At 47.2% G+C, this 16,810-nt stretch overlaps 1 protein-coding gene across 1 annotated transcript in view; it reads right to left on the bottom strand.

Moving 5' to 3' along the window:
* MSH5 (MUTS-homolog 5) overlaps positions 1-16,810 on the bottom strand; it is a 498,728-nt gene that overhangs the window by 437,693 nt on the left and 44,225 nt on the right. The window lies entirely within an intron of this gene.

Genomic DNA, 16,810 nt, shown 5'->3' with positions numbered 1-16,810 from the left:
GACATCCTCTTCACCCTCAATCAGTGAAAGGACTTTTGCTAATCCCTTTCCAGCTCCACCAGCCAGGAGTATCATCTAATTTTCAGAACAGAAGCTCAGGGTCCTTCACGAGGGCACCACAATAGAGAACGGATAATGCTCGTTGGCAGTGTCTTTGGCTCGCATCCGTCGAGGAGCTAGGTCTGTGATTGGTACACAGAACTCCCTGGAAGCCAAGGATACCCCTCAGGAACATCAGGTTTCTTGGTAGGGATTTCTGTCCCCTACATTTTGACACCCCAGAGGCTGCCACTTCAGTTCCTGATCTCAGCCCTCTTCCCATTGGGAGACGAAGTAAGGCTTTCATGATACCATACCATCCACACCATCTTCACTATTTGATACCCTATCCTTCCCAAAGTGTAATTCAAGCTTATACACGCCATCAGGGAGGCATTTGGACAGGTCCTTGAGATTCCTCAGCTCATGCCCGCTCTCGCATCAGCAGAAGCAGAAATCACATCAGAGGGAGATGGCATACCTAGAGTTCGAGTCTTGCTTCAAAGCTCTGACACCTTGGAGGCCCCCAATGTTCTTGATGACCATCTCTTTCTTGAGACGCACGATCGGCATCCACAAACAGAGGAATGAGGTCACTGATTACAGGAATCAGTGCCACATTTGCAAGACAGTTTTCACACCTAACACTGCCCCAGAAGGACCAAATGCAACTGGAGATTCCCAGGACAATCCCCCTCTAGCTAGCGCTCCTATATGCATCCCACTGCCTCCTCCTCTTGACCCCCCCAGCATCAGGTTTGGAGGGCGGTGTGTGGGATTTCAAGGCACCTTTGCAGACCTTGCAGAGGGTGGCAGGTTTCTTATAAAGGAGGAGGATATTGATGCAAACTGTGAGGTTGTTCAGGATGCCATTGATGATCTCCTTAATGAGGTCACAGTTCGGTATAGGATCCGATATAGGATTTGAGCAACAGTGGTATTTCTGGATCCTCCTGCTCGCACACCCCAGATATGGTTGCGCAGACTCCTCACACTCGCAGCCACTTACTCAACCTTCAGCTTGGAGTCAGCACAGCCTTTCACTTAAAAAATTTTCTTTTCCGGAGGATCTTCCACCCCTGTCCTCAATAATGGAAGTCTCTACATAGCTACCAAATTCAACATGGTAGAGCACCATATTGATAAGAAGAGAGTAAAGGAAGGCAGTGTCATCCCTTCCAAGAGAGCATGGAAAAGAATCATCCTCAAAATCAAAGCTAGGCCAGTTGGTTTAAGAATGAGTTCCAAATCAGAGAGTCCAGTCTCTGATACTCCTGGTATAACAAGAGAAACAAAGAAAGAAAGGAAGTAAGTTAATTAAAGTCTTCGGAAGACCGATGGGTCTACGAGATTATGAGAAACCAGATACAAACAAGCTAAAGGGTGGAGCTACTGAACGAGCATCAACACCCATCCTACATGCTACATGCTACATAGTCATAGGAACCTCGATACAGAGTCATAACATGAGTCCATATCAATATGACCCTCCCCATCACCACTATCATCATATGCCATCAAAGTACAAAGAAAAATCCAATGCAATATCATAAAGGACCCCACACCCGGTGGGACTGGTAGCATAAAGTCAAAGATAGAGTGTTGTCAATACCCCCATGGGTGCTACTCGGGGTGGTCTCCTAGCAGAGGCTTTGCGTCAAGCTGGGGCTAGGGTGACCCTAGTCGGTCGCAACCCAACCCTAAACATGAAGGGGGATGTCTCCAAGTATAGTCTGTGTGTCCATCCTCTATCAGGTCTGTTGAGTCGCTGGCTCCGGGACACTCCTGTGTCGTAGGCCTGTGTGGTGATAACCTATGTGGTCTGGCTGGAAAAACTCTGTGATCAGGCTTTGAGAAGAGTCTGCCAGTGCGTCTCGTCCCTATCTCTATGATCTGAGTAAGTGCTCTTGATGTCTAACTGCCTCATGGATGAAAGCAGCCAAACAGGCTGTCCTCTCTTAGCCTCTCCCTGCCTCCCTCCCAGCCCCTCTCTCCTCCCTCCCCTCAGCCCCCTCCCTGCTTCCCCTCTCCCGCCTCCCTCAGCCCCCTCCTCCCCTCCCTACCCCCGCCTTCTCAGCCCCCTTCCCCCGCCCTCTACCCCCGCCTTCTCAGGCCCCTTCCCCCACCCCCTCAGCCCCTTCCCCCGCCCCCTCAGCCCCTTCCCCCGCCCCCTACCCCCGCCTCTCTCAGCCCTTACCCCCTCTCCCTAACTCCGCCTCCCCTTGCCTCACCCCTCCCTTCCTCTAGCAGCCTCTTGCCTCACCCCTCCCCTCCTCCCTCATCCTCTCCTCTAGCTTCTCCTCTCTCTCAGCCCCCCCCCCCCTTTCTTCCACCTCTCCTCCCCCCCTTCCTAGCCTCTCCTAGCCTCAGCAGCTTTTTAGTCAGACGGAGCTCAATAATGTTCAAGTTGGCCTTCCCACCCCGATTGTTGACGATGGCTCTGCCTTCAACCAATCCTCGCTCGCTTCCACCAGCTGCGAATACCATCACATTCTCAAAAGACGAGTTGCAACAGCTCAAAAAAGATATAGAGCAGGAGAGCTTGACATCGCTCTTTGCTCGCATCCATGGGTCCCACCCTTCCAGGCTACAGGCCAGGAACTGGATGCTTGCCGCTTTACCTAGAGACCTCGCAAGGCAGCTCACAGATGTTCGTCTGCTTGGGCGAGGTTTCTTTCAGGTTGTTTTTTATTCCCCGGATGCAGCAGGTACAATGCTTCAGGCCAGTCCTTTGGCACTGAGCTCTAGGAGGATTTTCTTGACACCCTTCTCGTTGGGTTTTGACCCTGTGGAGGAGGATGGACGGACATTTTCACTCTCCCTCAGGTTCCCTGGCCTCCCTCAGGTGTACCATCGACTCTTATCTTTCATTGGAGCAGCTTTCAGGATGGTCACTGAGATCCCTCCCCTCCTTGGGATGCCTTCTACGGCAATAGAGGCAGTCAGGTAGGACGGGATACCACATGTTAGGGTCATTGTCTCTAACCCTAATATCATGGATGACCACATCATGCTCCAGCGCCCAGATGGCTCATTCTTTAGGCAGAGAGTCCAGATCGCTGGGAGACAAGACCAATGTAGGATTTGCAGGACCCCTAGGCACTTTGCCAGAGATTGCCCAAGGAAGAGGAAAATGAAAAGGCCTAAAAGGTCCACGAGTGTAGCGCCTCATAGCACTACCTCCACTGGACCTACTACAATCTACCGCACATCCTACCACTTCTCGCGCTGCTAGACCTTCCACCTCTCACCCAAGACCGTCAGCTATAGCCTCTCGTCCTGGACCTTTGTTTACAGCGCGAACGGGACCCTTAGCACGTCTTGTTCCAATCGTCCCCCATTGGGTGCCAATCAGAGTTGAGCCAGTTCCACCTCAAGAGGCTCCTGATGGTGTCACGGACCCTCCCTTACAAGTAGGAGATATTCTTGTCCTAGTTTCTAGTACTAAGATGAGGTTGGAACTATCCCTTCAGATGTTCATGTGAAGGATCTTTCTCCTATGGAGCAAGCCGTTGCTGAAACATGTGCCTTACTCCAGGCTAATGCTACTTTCTTGGCCGAGCTCCTTCAGCAACAGCAGCCCCATTTCTTTCTTGTTCCTACTTCTTCACCTCTTGACAGAGGCAAGGGGATTATCGCTTCTACTCCTTCATCCGCAGAGATCCTCTGCACACCTGCGCAGGAGCATCATTTAGGAATTATTTTGTAGTTCTGGCAGACATGGCAGAGTTTGAGTTAGAGGAGGAGTTTGTACCCTCTACCCTTGGGGAGCACCTTGTTCAGATCACCGTGGATAGAGCTTCCCCTTCTGCAGGTGTGGGAGTGCTTTTCCCAATTGACTTCCCTCCTCTTAATAGGAGGATTTTTTCCCAAGAGAGGGATATCTCCACTACCAGATCGGGTAGGGTTTTTCATCCGGCCTCTTCCTCTCGCCGATGAGGATTGTCAGTTGGAACGTTTAGGGCCTTGGAGGTGTATCTCACCGCCGTCGTACGCAGCTGATTCGTAACCATCTTCATCCATGTGTTACTGGAGGCCCCATTGATATTCTCATGATTCAAGAACACAAACTGGATGTCAGGGATTGTGCCAAGTCGCGTAAGCTTCTCTCAGGGCATACTTTTTGGTCACCCGCCTTGGGCTCCAGGGGAGGTATTTGCATTTCTGTTTCTTCTTCGATGCTACCCTTGGTATTTGGACATGGGATCTGTTGGAGATAAGTGCACACTAAGTGTACTATTTCCTAGTCTACATTTGTCTAAGTCTAAGTCTAGTCTTTATGTCTTGAGTGTGTGCCATGTGGCACTTCTACAATTATCCCATAAGCACTCTTGCTTTATGTCTTATACTTTGGCCCATATATTCATGGGTCACATCATTGCAATCTATCTGTCTAGCTTGTGTCTTGTCTACACTCTTCTCAAGGTATTTCTTGTCTTTCAATCTTGTTATTTCATTTCTAGTTTCTAGTTCTTGCTTCCATATTCCAACATGGTATCAGAGCTAGGTTGATCCCTCTTCTCTCCCCTCAGTCTGCCTCTTCTCAAATCTCTCCCCCGCTGCAGATCTGCCCCTCTTCTTAGATTTCTCCCTCTTCTCATTTCTCCCTCTTTCTACCCCGCCATTGCGCACCAGATCTGTGTATTTCCGCCCCAGATCTGCGCCAGATCTCCGCTCCAGATCTGCGCACCATTTCTGCCAAATCTGAGCGCCAGATCTGCACAGTTCAGCCATAGATCTGCGCCCATCAGCTCCCGCTCCTGCATCAACGTACAAGAGTGTCCGTATAGTCCGTACGGAATCCGTACATGCTGTCCGTACAGATCAGCGCCGTCCATACGCCGTACTCCGCTGTCCGTACAGTCCGTACAGTCTGTACGACTGTACGGAATCCGTACCTGCACAGGCCGAACTTCTCCAGCTGCTGTTCGAGATCTGCTCCATCTTCACGGAGATCTGTGCCATCTGTTCGACCTTCTGGACTGCGCCCCTTTTTGCACCTCTGCCTCTGCCTGGGATTAAGGTACTGTGCTTTGTCTCTTTCAGTTTGCTGAGCAGTCTCACTTTTTTGCTGGTTCCTCCTGCTTCGATGGGCTGTCATATGCTATGGCCTTGACAAAGTGGTGAGAGAACCGGCTCCTTGGATCTCTCCTTTCATTCATTTCTGCAATATTGTAAGGGAATAGACACTGCCCTTGCATCCTAGCAAGAGGTAAGACCTTCCCACATGGCATCTTCCTCTCATTGTCTCATATCTATCGACAAATTCAATGGGTCCAACTTTCATACTTGGCAAATCAAAATCAAGTGCCATCTTATGAAAGAAGGTCTTTAGGACATTGTTTACCGTGCTGCTCCCAAAGAGTCCGACATTGAGCAAGTTGTCACTTATGTTCCCAATGCCAAAAAGGACAAAGCCTATGCTATCATCTTGCTCGGTCTTGGAGATGATTACATTCATCACATCTCCGACATACAGTTTGCTTCTCAAGCATGGATCACTTTGGATACCCTTTTTGGACCCAGATCTAAAAACTCTAAGATTGCACTTATGATCTCATTCTTTGATCTACATATGCAGGAAGGAGCTACTATAGCCTCTCATGTCAATTATCTTCGCAGTCTTATGGTTCAGCTTGCGTCAGTCAAGTCTCCCATCTCCGAAGATATTCCTATTGCTGTGCTTCTCAAAAGCTTGCCTGACACCTATGCTACTCTTGTCACTACCTTCAAGTATCATAATAATCCTTCTCTTGAGGGTATCATCAATGCTCTCCAAGAGGAAGAAAGAACTCAACAACGAAAGGTAACTGACACTGCATTTTTAGCAAAGAAAGGAAGTTCTAAGGTAAGAAAGCCTTGCACCCATTGTGGCAAAACTAATCATATGGAGAAGGACTGTTTCAAGGCTCATCCATGCACCATTTGTGGCCGTGATAATCACCGGGAGAGGGACTGCTACTCCAAACCCTCTACATCAGCCCCTGCATCTACCTCAGCCCATGTTGCTGCAGCATCTCCATCAACAGATCCTGTTGTTCCTTCCTCATATGATGAGAAGTGGGCTTTCTGATTACTTCTATGTCTTGTCTACCACCTTGACCACCGATGATGTAGGTCAAGGGGTTCTAGTGTCTTGGTCTTTCTGTTTGACTACAATCAGTCTTCTGTCTATCTAGTCTTATCAATCTATCTGTCTTTTAATCTGACTATGTTTTGTTTTAGATCCATCTTGTCCCTATCCTTGTGGACCCATATGAGGATATCACTTGAGGAGGGGTGTCTCAGGATCTTTGTCTGTCATGTCTACTATCTTGTCTCTCAGTCTATCAGTCTTTATGTCCGTCTTCTAGTCTTGTCTTTCTGTCTTACTCCTAGTGTCCACTTAAGGAGGGTGTTGGAGATAAGTGCACACTAAGTGTACTATTTCCTAGTCTACATTTGTCTAAGTCTAAGTCTAGTCTTTATGTCTTGAGTGTGTGCCATGTGGCACTTCTACAATTATCCCATAAGCACTCTTGCTTTATGTCTTGTACTTTGGCCCATATATTCATGGGTCACATCATTGCAATCTATCTGTCTAGCTTGTGTCTTGTCTACACTCTTCTCAAGGTATTTCTTGTCTTTCAATCTTCTCAAGGTATTTCTTGTCTAGTTAGAAAAGACCCAACAGAGGGTACACGCAGCGGAAATAATGCCCAGAATCTGAGTCAGACTCCTGTTTGTTTTTCAGATCCGCCTTTTTCTCTCTGCAGTCCTTTGCAAAATGTCCGGGCATATCACAATAGAAACACTTCTTCTTGTGCTTCCTCTTCAAAGTCCCCTCGTCGTCAGAGTCATCTTTATTGGACTTGCCACTGTTAGGCTTGCCCTTTCCCTTACCTGCGGAATCCTTTACCAGCATCGCCTTGTCGTCTTTGTCCTCGTTGTAGAGCTTCTCCCGAGCTTCCTCCTGTAGCAGTAATGGACACAACTCCTCAAATGTCAGAGGTTTGGTCCTCTGTCTTGCTGTCACAGCTGTAACAAAGTTCTTGAAACTCCGAGGCAATCTCCTCAGTACCATCAAGGCTAGATGACATGAGTCTGTCTTCTGACCAATTGCTACCAGCTGATCCCGCACCACCTTGACCTTCGTCAAATGGCTATGTACCGTATCGCCTTCTTCCATATCAAGATTGTAGAGTTGATGCTGAAGAAGCACAATCCGGGAGGTATTATCTGTCTCGTACAGATCCTTCAGGGTGGCCCACGCCTCTACTGACGTCTCGGCTAGCTGGATATGCGGAAGAACAGAGTCCGCCGTAGTCCCTATGATTATTGTTAGGGCATGGGCATCTCTTTCTTCCCAAGCTTCAAGCTCTTCTTTGTCTACTGCCATGAGTACCTTCCCTTTACTGTCCACCATGTCTTCCGGCTTCGACTCCTCTCCCGTGGTCAGCTTCCACAACTTCTGAGCCACTAAATCACTCCGGATCTTCACTTTCCAGATCGGGTAATTAGTCCCGTCCACGTTCCTAGACTCTCCAAAGTTAGGGATAGTGAAAGAGAGAAAACTGGAGGAGGAGGAAGGGACAGCAGGGGCTGAAGAGGCTGTCGACATCTCTGCTATATATACCACTCAGCAAAGTCAACCAAACTCAATTTCAGTAAACCAGAACTCTGAACGCACCTGACTGAACCTGAGTCACCCTCCTTCTCGCAAGGGCACAATCCTCCAGTCGTGGAAGTCGATTCCCTAGAGCTTCTGAATCAGGGTCGTCCTTCAGCAAGGTCCCTGCCTTCAGGCTCCCACACCTGTGAGCCTCCTACTTGGGCTCTGATACCATGTTAGAAAAGACCCAACAGAGGGTACATGCAGCGGAAATAATGCCCAGGAGCTCACACAGTGTGCGGTGTGGGTGTGGAATCACAAACTTCTTTACTTATGTGCATACAATAGGTGTGCAGACTCATCAATAGACAATGAACCAATCAGATAGAGAAACCACCAAAATATATATTTCCGTCCACAACTATGGACACAATACAAGAGAGACAGATCCAGAGTCCCACCAATGGTGTGGTCCTCTGATCTTACCACAAAGTCCTTCTCCTATCTGCTGGCTATCTCTAGACTAGAGTCCGCGTGCTCCACCTCGAGCGTAAGTAAACTTTTCGTCTAGAATGATCTTCTCCACCTTGCTGTCCGGAAACCAGTCTAGGTGGGCAGCTTCCTGCAAGCTAAGTCTGCAGCACAAGATACTTCTTTCTCCTCCTGATTGTAGGCCCAAAGGTAGCCCTGCTGCTGCTCCTTCTGCTGGTGGAATTGCTGCTCCAGATGATGTCAAAATGAGGCCTGAATGGCCCCCTTATATAGTCCTCAAGGGCCTGGCCAGCCAACCGACCCAGCAGCCCTAGAAAGGGCCGACTGCTGGTCGGTTCAGCCACCTGCCCCTGGCCGACCAAAACCGACCCACAGCTCCCTATTTATGGGACTGTGGGCTGCCCTTTTGGGGCACACATTACAAGGGCCCTTGGCCCACCTTTCAAGGGCAGATGCCCTATAAATACAGGGTCCAGCCCCCCCCAAAATCTACTGCAGACAGTGCGCCTCCTGTCTAGATCCATCGCAATCTGTCCCAGCCATGCTTCCGCACTTTTCTGGCCCTCTGTCCTGCACATAACAGTCCTAGATGTGCTGCCCACATGACAGCCATGATGCTGTCTATGTGGCAGCCCCTTTCTCTCTTTTTCTGTTGGGTACTGCCCTAGGTCTCCCTCCCCCATGCTCTCCTCATATGGGGGCTTACAGATGGGGAGGTGACCTTTCCAACACTTGTCTACAGTCTTCTCAAGGTATTTCTTGTCTTTCAATCTTGTTATTTCATTTCTAGTTTCTAGTTCTTGCTTCCATATTCCAACAGGATCATAGTTCCCTCTAGAGCTCAGTGGATCATTCTTTTGATTGGTGGGCATAAGATTGGTTTCTTAAAGCTCTATGCCCCCAATTTAAGAGGGGTCAGTGTCCTTCTATGGAAGGAGCTGCTTTCTTGGTCATGCATTGCAAAGTCTTGGATCATTGGAGGTGATTTCAACATGGTTGAAATGCCCACAGACAAAAGAGGAGGTAGGGAAGGTGGTATCTACTCCCTAGAGAGAGCAGCCTGGGATGCCTTCCTTTTTCAGTACGGTGGAAGAGATGCTTGGCATGATGATGTTTTCCACACTCAGCCACCGTCACTCCTGTTTCCTTGGTCGAACAGGAGGTTGCAGATGCCTATCCATGCACGGGTTGACAAATTTTATGTGGATGATTGGGTTGTAGATAGAGGTGAAGCAATATGGATTACACCTGAGGTGTCTAGTTCATATAACTTTCCAGTTGTTTTGTTTATTTCAGATCCTCATGTGAGGAGCTGCTCTGCTAGTATCATGATTCCAGATGCCTTCTACGTAGAGGAGGGTCTCATAGAGGCAGTGTTGCGGACTTGGGTATCTCACATGCATGATGGGCAGCTTTCCCCATCAGATATAGCTGCAGCCCTATCAGACATTAGTGGCGTTTATCATTCAATTGCTTGTATCAAGAAAAGTGAGATCCTCAGGCGGGCGAGAGATAGGTATCCGCCAGCAGTTGGCTGCTCTTCAGAGGGAAGAGAAGAAGAGGCCTACAGATGCTTGGGTTCGGGAGCGCCTTGCTGCAGCAAGGACTCAACAGCAGTCATTGCTAGATCAGAGAGCAGAGTATGCCTTTCATGCCAGAGAGTCATTTTGGACTCAAACGGAAGGTAGGGTCAACAAGCAATTCTTCTCTACTCTTGGCCCCAGACATAGTAAGGAGAGTGTTTCACAGCTTGTTGACTCAGACGGAGTTTTACAAATACATCTAGATGCCATCTTGCAAGTAGCCATAGATTTCTCTGTCTCACTTCCTACAGCAGATCCTGACACTCAGGCCAGAGATGATGCTCGAGTTGTTATTTGGCAACACTTACCTATGTTGGTGACTAGAGATATGATAGTCTCACTTGATGCACCATTCACCAACATAGAGTTCATGACTTCTCTCTCTCTGCCCTTTACAAGGGCAAGTGCCCTGGTTCTATTTCATTTTAGGATCAGATTGGGGATCACATTACCTCAGCCATGCAGGGCGTTTGGGACTTGGGTGAGATGCTGGATTCACTCACGGAGGGCCTCATCCATCTTATCCCAAAAGGGGGATACAAGAATTTAGTATCTCAGTGGAGAATGATCACTCTGTTGGGTACTTTGTACAAAATCTTAGCAAAAGCAATCAGCATAAGTCTGCAACCCTTTCTTCTAGATCTTATACATGATACACAGATGGGATTTGTGCATGGCAGGAGCGTCTTCGATAACATCTTCTCATTCTGGGAGGCTTCTGACTGGGCCATGGCTAATGGCCATAGGCTTGCCATGCACCTAAATATGAAATGCTCCTTTGGCTCAATCTCCTGTAGCTAAGTGTGCATATAAACCTCTCCCTAGGTACTCCCTCAACTCACCCACTCTCAATACAAAGTTGATATAAAGAAACCCGAAACTGCCCCTTACAGATCCTCAATGAATGAGGAAGGTGAATCTGAATATATCCAGAAGGATCAATAAAATCCTCGTCAGAAATATGTAGACAACGATCTTTGTAGAAGCTAAGCTTCACCGGGAGTTCATTTGGTTCCAACCGGGTGTGTGTGTGTGTGTGTGTGTGATGATCACTGGTGAGATGAAGACCTCCTCCGCCCTGCCAGCCTTGTCCTCCTCCGTCTTTCCGTCCGTACCGCTCCCCTTCACGTCCCTGCAGTCTGCATCATCCTCTGTACAGCTGCCGTCAGCCGTACGACCTTCCGTACAGCTGCCGTCAACTGTACGGCCTTCCGTACTCCTGCCCGTACAGACCTCCGTAAAGATTCCCCTGCAGTTTCCGTGGCCTGTGAGCCTCCTTGTACAGAGTTTCGAGGCTACTGTACAACCTTCCGCACAGACTGTACGGTCGTCCGTACAGTCTGTACAGACGACCGTACAACCTGTACCGTCCGATTTGCAGCCTCCTTCTCCTTTTGTTTTCTCCGCCTCAATGCTTCCTTCTGCCATGCATGCTCTCTCTCAGGATACCGCCTCTGTTCATATTCGGATTGATCCTCCGAATGAAGCTCCGATGCTGCACCCTCCTTCATCAGATGCAGCTTTTTCATCGGAAGATACGGATGTTGATTTAGCTTCTCCGCCTTTGATGCCTGTGCCAGAGTCTTCTTCTGTCAGGGATGCAAAAGTACCTTTTTTACTGGAATCTTTTCATCCCATGTTACAACAGGTTTTTTGTTAGACACTACATCTATTTGCTATTGTAGATCACGAGAGCAGCACCAATTCTTTCCTCCCAGCCAACCTTGCTGAAGCACACGAGTTGACAGAGAATCACAGTCCAAAAAAAAACATACGTGAATTTCCATCTCTTCTCTCTCTAGCTTCAACAAGCCCCATCTCCCTAGATCGATCTAGATGCCACATGTCATCATCATAGGGCCTTTCTAATGCAACATTTCACCCCTCTCTTGGGATGCTTTAAAATCCTTTGCCCCTAGGCACATTCCTTGCATTAGGCCCTTAGCCTTAGATCCACCTAGTTTGGTGCTATCAACCCTCACCTAGGACCTTGACATTAATTCCCTCCCGATCATTTACATGAAGCGCAAACAAATATATTACAAATATAGATCCTTTAAGGGAAATGTCGACTGATTCTTCTGAGGTCATGCTACCTCGGCTAGAGCGTAACATTCCTTCCCTCTTCAGACATCAGCGTCCTCGATGATAAAGTCTGGGAACACTCTCCACAACTGGTACACGGATTCCCAGGTAGCTTCGGATAGAGGCTGACCATGCCATGCAACCAACACCGTGGGTATCTTCCGATTTCGTATTTGCATTGTTCCTCGGTCCAGGATTCTTGTTGGTTTGCGCCTCGCATTATCCTCTATCTCCTAAAACAAAACCACACCTTCGATTAGTGAGTCACCTGTATGTAAAAATTTCTTTAAGCACGAAACATGAAAAACTGGGTGCACCTTACACCCCTGTGGCAATTCTAATTTATAGGCTACCTTGCCTATTCTTTTTAGAATTAACCACGGCCCACAGTATCGAGGTGATAACTTAGCACACTCTCCTGAAGTTAACGACTTCGAGTGCGAAGCAACTTTGAGAAAAACTTTTTCTCCTTCCTTAAACACTCTTATAGACCGGTTTTCATCCGCATACACCTTGGCTCTATCCATAGCCTCGCGGATATTAGCTCTCGCAAGTGCTAGCATCTCCCGCATCTGAACCACAAAGTTCGCGGCACTAGGCACTTTCTGAGGTACTCCAACTATAGTTGGATTTGCTGGTCTATAACCATAGTTCAGCTCAAACGGACTGAACCGGGTAGAGGAATGTTTTCTATCATTGTAGGCAAACTCTAACAATGGCAACCACTTGTCCCACGTATGTTGCCTCAATGACACATATGCCCTCAGCATATCCTCTAAAGTCTGGTTGACTCTCTCTGTCTGACCATCCGATCCCCACTACTCATTCCCAACTCAGTCCTTAGTGTCTCAAATACCACTGTCCAAAAATGACCGGTAAATCTGACATCTCTATCTGACACTATGGATCTAGGCAATCCATGCAGACGAAATATATGTCTAATAAACAAATCCGCCACTTGCGGGGCACTAACAGACTCTCTAGTCGGAATGAAGTGAGCCATCTTGGTTAGACAATCAACCACCACAAGGATAGAATCATAGCCTCCTTGTGTCGTAGGCAGCCCTACAATAAAGTCCATGGAAATGCTCTCCCACTTACTCAGTGGTATTTCCAAGGGCTGCAAAAGTCCGGGTGGCTTCACCCGCTCGGCCTTACTTACCTGACACGAGAAACACCGTGTCACATATTCATGAATATGCTTTTTCATCTTTGGCCAAAAGAAATCTCGCTTCACGAGATCATATGTCTTCTCGACTCCTAGATGTCCCGCACATGGGCTATCATGGCACTGTCGAATGACTCTCTGCCTGAGATCATTCTGACTAGATACTACAACCTTGCCATTTCTTTCTAGCATACCATCCCTTATGGTATATCTTGCATATGTTTGGCCTTTTCTGGATGCCAAGTCATCCTTCTCATTTTCTCCGGGTTTTAACACATGAGCTTTAGGCCATAAGCTCTGGACAAACTCGTCCACCTTTTGAGTTTCTCTAATTTCGGTCATTAGAGCACTCTCTAATACCGTGAAACTCAGGTTGTGCATAATGCGAGACAACGCATCAGCAACCTTGTTATCTTTTCCTCTTCGGTACCGAATCGTTAAATTAAACTCCTGCATGAGCTCTGTCCACCTAGCTTGGCGGCCCCTCAAGTCAGGCTGTTTACAAAAATATTTCAGAGTATCATGATCCACATCCACATAAAACTCTGAACCATACAAATAATGCCTCCATGTTTTCAAAGCATGGATAACAGCATACAACTCCAATTCATGAGTTGGCCAATTCCTTTGAGAGGGAGAAAGCTTCTTGCTTTCAAAGGCTACTGGCCTTCCCTCTTGAAGGAGGACTGCTCCTACCACAATGCCACTTGCATCGGTTTCCAGGAACAACGGTTTCTGGGGATCAACTATTTTTAACACCGGTCCTCTGACCACAGCTTGTTTTATGGTGTTAAAACTTTCTTGTTGATTCTATCCCCATATAAAAGGTACTTTATCTGAGGTCAGATCAGTCAATGGCGATACTATTTCGCAATATCCTTTGATATGCCTTCTATAAAATTGGACAAATCAAGAATGATCGCAAACGCGGTCAGACTCTGAGGGATTGGCCAAGTCAGTATCGTAGCCACTTTCTTCGGATCCATTTCTACCCCCTCCGAAGTAATTATGAATCCTAAATATTCAAGCCTAACCATACACAGTATAGTTTTCTTTTTATTTACATAAAGACTGGCTTTCCTCAAAGTACTGAACACTATTCTCAAGTGTTCACGATGCTCAGTAATACTTTTACTGAACACTAAAATATCGACAATAAAATATAGTACAAACTTTCCGATATACGGACGTAGTAAATCGTTCATAAGCATGACGAATGTAGCCGGAGCATTGGTAAGTCCGAAGGGCATTACCAAAAACTCATAATGACCAAACCTGCTTCTGAAAGCGGTTTTATGCACATCCTCGGCTCTAATCCAGATCTGATGGTAGCCACACATAAGATCTATCTTGCTGAAAATCACGGCTCCATGTAATGCATCTAGCAAATCATCAATCCGAGCCATCGGATACCTGTGCTTAACAGTGATATTATTCAATGCTCTGTAATCTATACAGAGGCGAAACCTATCATCCTTTTTCTTCTTTAATATCACTGGCAAAGCAAAAGGTGAGAAACTTGGTTGAATCTGCCCCAACTTGAGGTATTCTTCCAGTTGTCTACACACCTCCGCCTCTTCAGTAAAACTCATTCTATAGGGAGGTCTATTTACAGGTTCTACCCCCGGAATCAGTTCAATCTTATGCTGACTATTCCGCTCTGGAGGTAACCCATAAGGTAGTTCATCCCTAAAACATTCAGAGAACTCCTCTGTTATAAGATTAGCCAGCTTGGACATCTCACCACTTTGCGTAACATCAGTGCTAGCCGAAGAATCATCAACCGGCTCTACCGATGCTGTACAAAGGAATAAAAACTCTTCTTGAGCTTTTCGGATTTCCATCAACGAAACCAACGGTCCCTGAGGTATATCTTTCTCACCTCGCAAGACATAAAGCACATCATTCATCTTGAACTGATATACGTGCTTTTTCCAATCAATGGCTGGATTCTTCCTAGAATGCCACGCCATACCCAGGGCTATATCTGCATGAGCAAGCTTGGTCATTTCAAAATCAAGCTTCTCAGCATAGTCCTGAATACGAAGCTCCAACTGGGTAACCCTTTGGTCCCATACTTCAGTTGAACTTCCATCTGCCATCCTGACTGTATACGCATAGTCAAATGGACTTGTCTTTAATTTCAGCCTCTTCACGAGCTTGGAGTTAATCACATTGTGAGTTGACGCCGAGTCAAATAACACAATGACATCATGATTGGCCACTTGTCCTTTCATTTTAATTAACTCCGTATCATTAAAGGCTGTATACCCCGTTGCTGCGGGCTTAGATAGGATGTTATCAGGTGCACTCGTTACTAGCTTAGCAACAGACACACATAACAAACAAGGTACTAACCTCTGAGAAGATCCCGCTAGCTGAATCTGCATCTCTTCCGCTCTGGGACTTCCCTCCATCTCCACGTCGCATTCTGAGATCACCATCTCAGCCATCCGACGATCTTTGTTACGTGGACAATCCTTCCACTGATGAGGCTGAAGGCAACCAAAACATAAGCCTTCTCTCCTCGCTTTTTCCCTTTGTTCTGGGTTTAAGGGAGACTTAGACCAAGCCCGGGCTGCCATTGTGGTTACTTTCCTCTTCACTCCAATGGTGGTACTTGGTTTAGGAGTTTCACCCGGTTTTGCCTGCTTGGCTTGACCACTCGGCTGAGAACCACTACCTCTACTAATCCATTTCTTCTTAAACCCAGATTTCTTCGGATACTCATACTAGGTTCCGACCTGTGCAAACCCACTTGGCCTGCTACCCTTGGCATCTTCATAGTTCAGGGCTATAGCTATTGCATCATCTAACGTGTTCGCGTACTTAGCCCGAACTTCCATTTTTATTCGATCATTCAATCCAAATATGCAATCTTTCACTTGGATTGATTGAGGCAGGGGTTCATCAACCTTCATTACACTCTCTCGAAACTTATCAGTGTATTCTACCACCGATAAATTTCTCTGACGAAGGTTCCTATATTGATTCCAGGCTCGGGATGCCTCGTCAGGAGGTAAGAAGTGTTTCCTGAATTCACTTTTAAACCCCTCCCAGGTAGTGGATGCTATACCATCTTTTTGTTGCTTAATCCACCACCGATCCGCTGCCTCACTAAACATGTGGGTGGCCTCGCGGATCTTCTTGATGTCATTTCTGATTTCACAAATGGCGAATGCCTCGTCCCATTTGTGTAACTTGGTCTCAATGACATCGGAACTACGGTCGTTCATCCGACCAGAATACTTTTCTGGCCTGTAATTGGCAATATTTGGCACTTTAGCCTTCCTAGGCTCGACCGTATGGACACTAGACTCCGGTTCCATTGGAGCCTTTCCCTTCTCATATCGAGAAGGTCTGGCAAACATACTGTATATCGCTCTCCTAAGTTCAGACTGCCCTGCATTGGCCTGTAACTGCTACGCTAATAGTTGTTGCAAGGCATCCTCAAGCAATGCAATCTTGCCAGATAAGGTATGAGCCACTAGGCGCGACACTTGCTGGGTCGGCCGGACTCCTGACTCACTAGGGTCTCTCTTGGAAGCCCCTTCTTCTGCTTCCATTCAGCTCAATGGGTGTTTTGTTTTGTTTTTTTTTTAACACCACTAGAAAACTGTATTTACAACTGACACAATTCAGGGTACTGGCACTCTGACACAATTCCCTATACTAGGGAATTCCTGCAATCCCACATGCACACTGACTAAGCATTTGACACATGCATATATCCCAAATAGCGCTTTTTCCTATACTAGGGAAGCTCCTGCAAACTACTCTGACTGAAGTACATAGGCATAATCTCAAGCATAATCTGTCCCTGCTATAGCATCGAACCCTCATGCAGACTAA

The sequence above is a fragment of the Dipteris shenzhenensis genome, chromosome 13 (genome assembly GCF_047967505.1).
Source record: "Dipteris shenzhenensis isolate YYH24624 ecotype China chromosome 13, Dip_SZ_1.0, whole genome shotgun sequence".
In the NCBI taxonomy this organism is placed as follows: domain Eukaryota; kingdom Viridiplantae; phylum Streptophyta; class Polypodiopsida; order Gleicheniales; family Dipteridaceae; genus Dipteris; species Dipteris shenzhenensis.
This window is presented reverse-complemented; position numbering and strand designations above follow the sequence as displayed.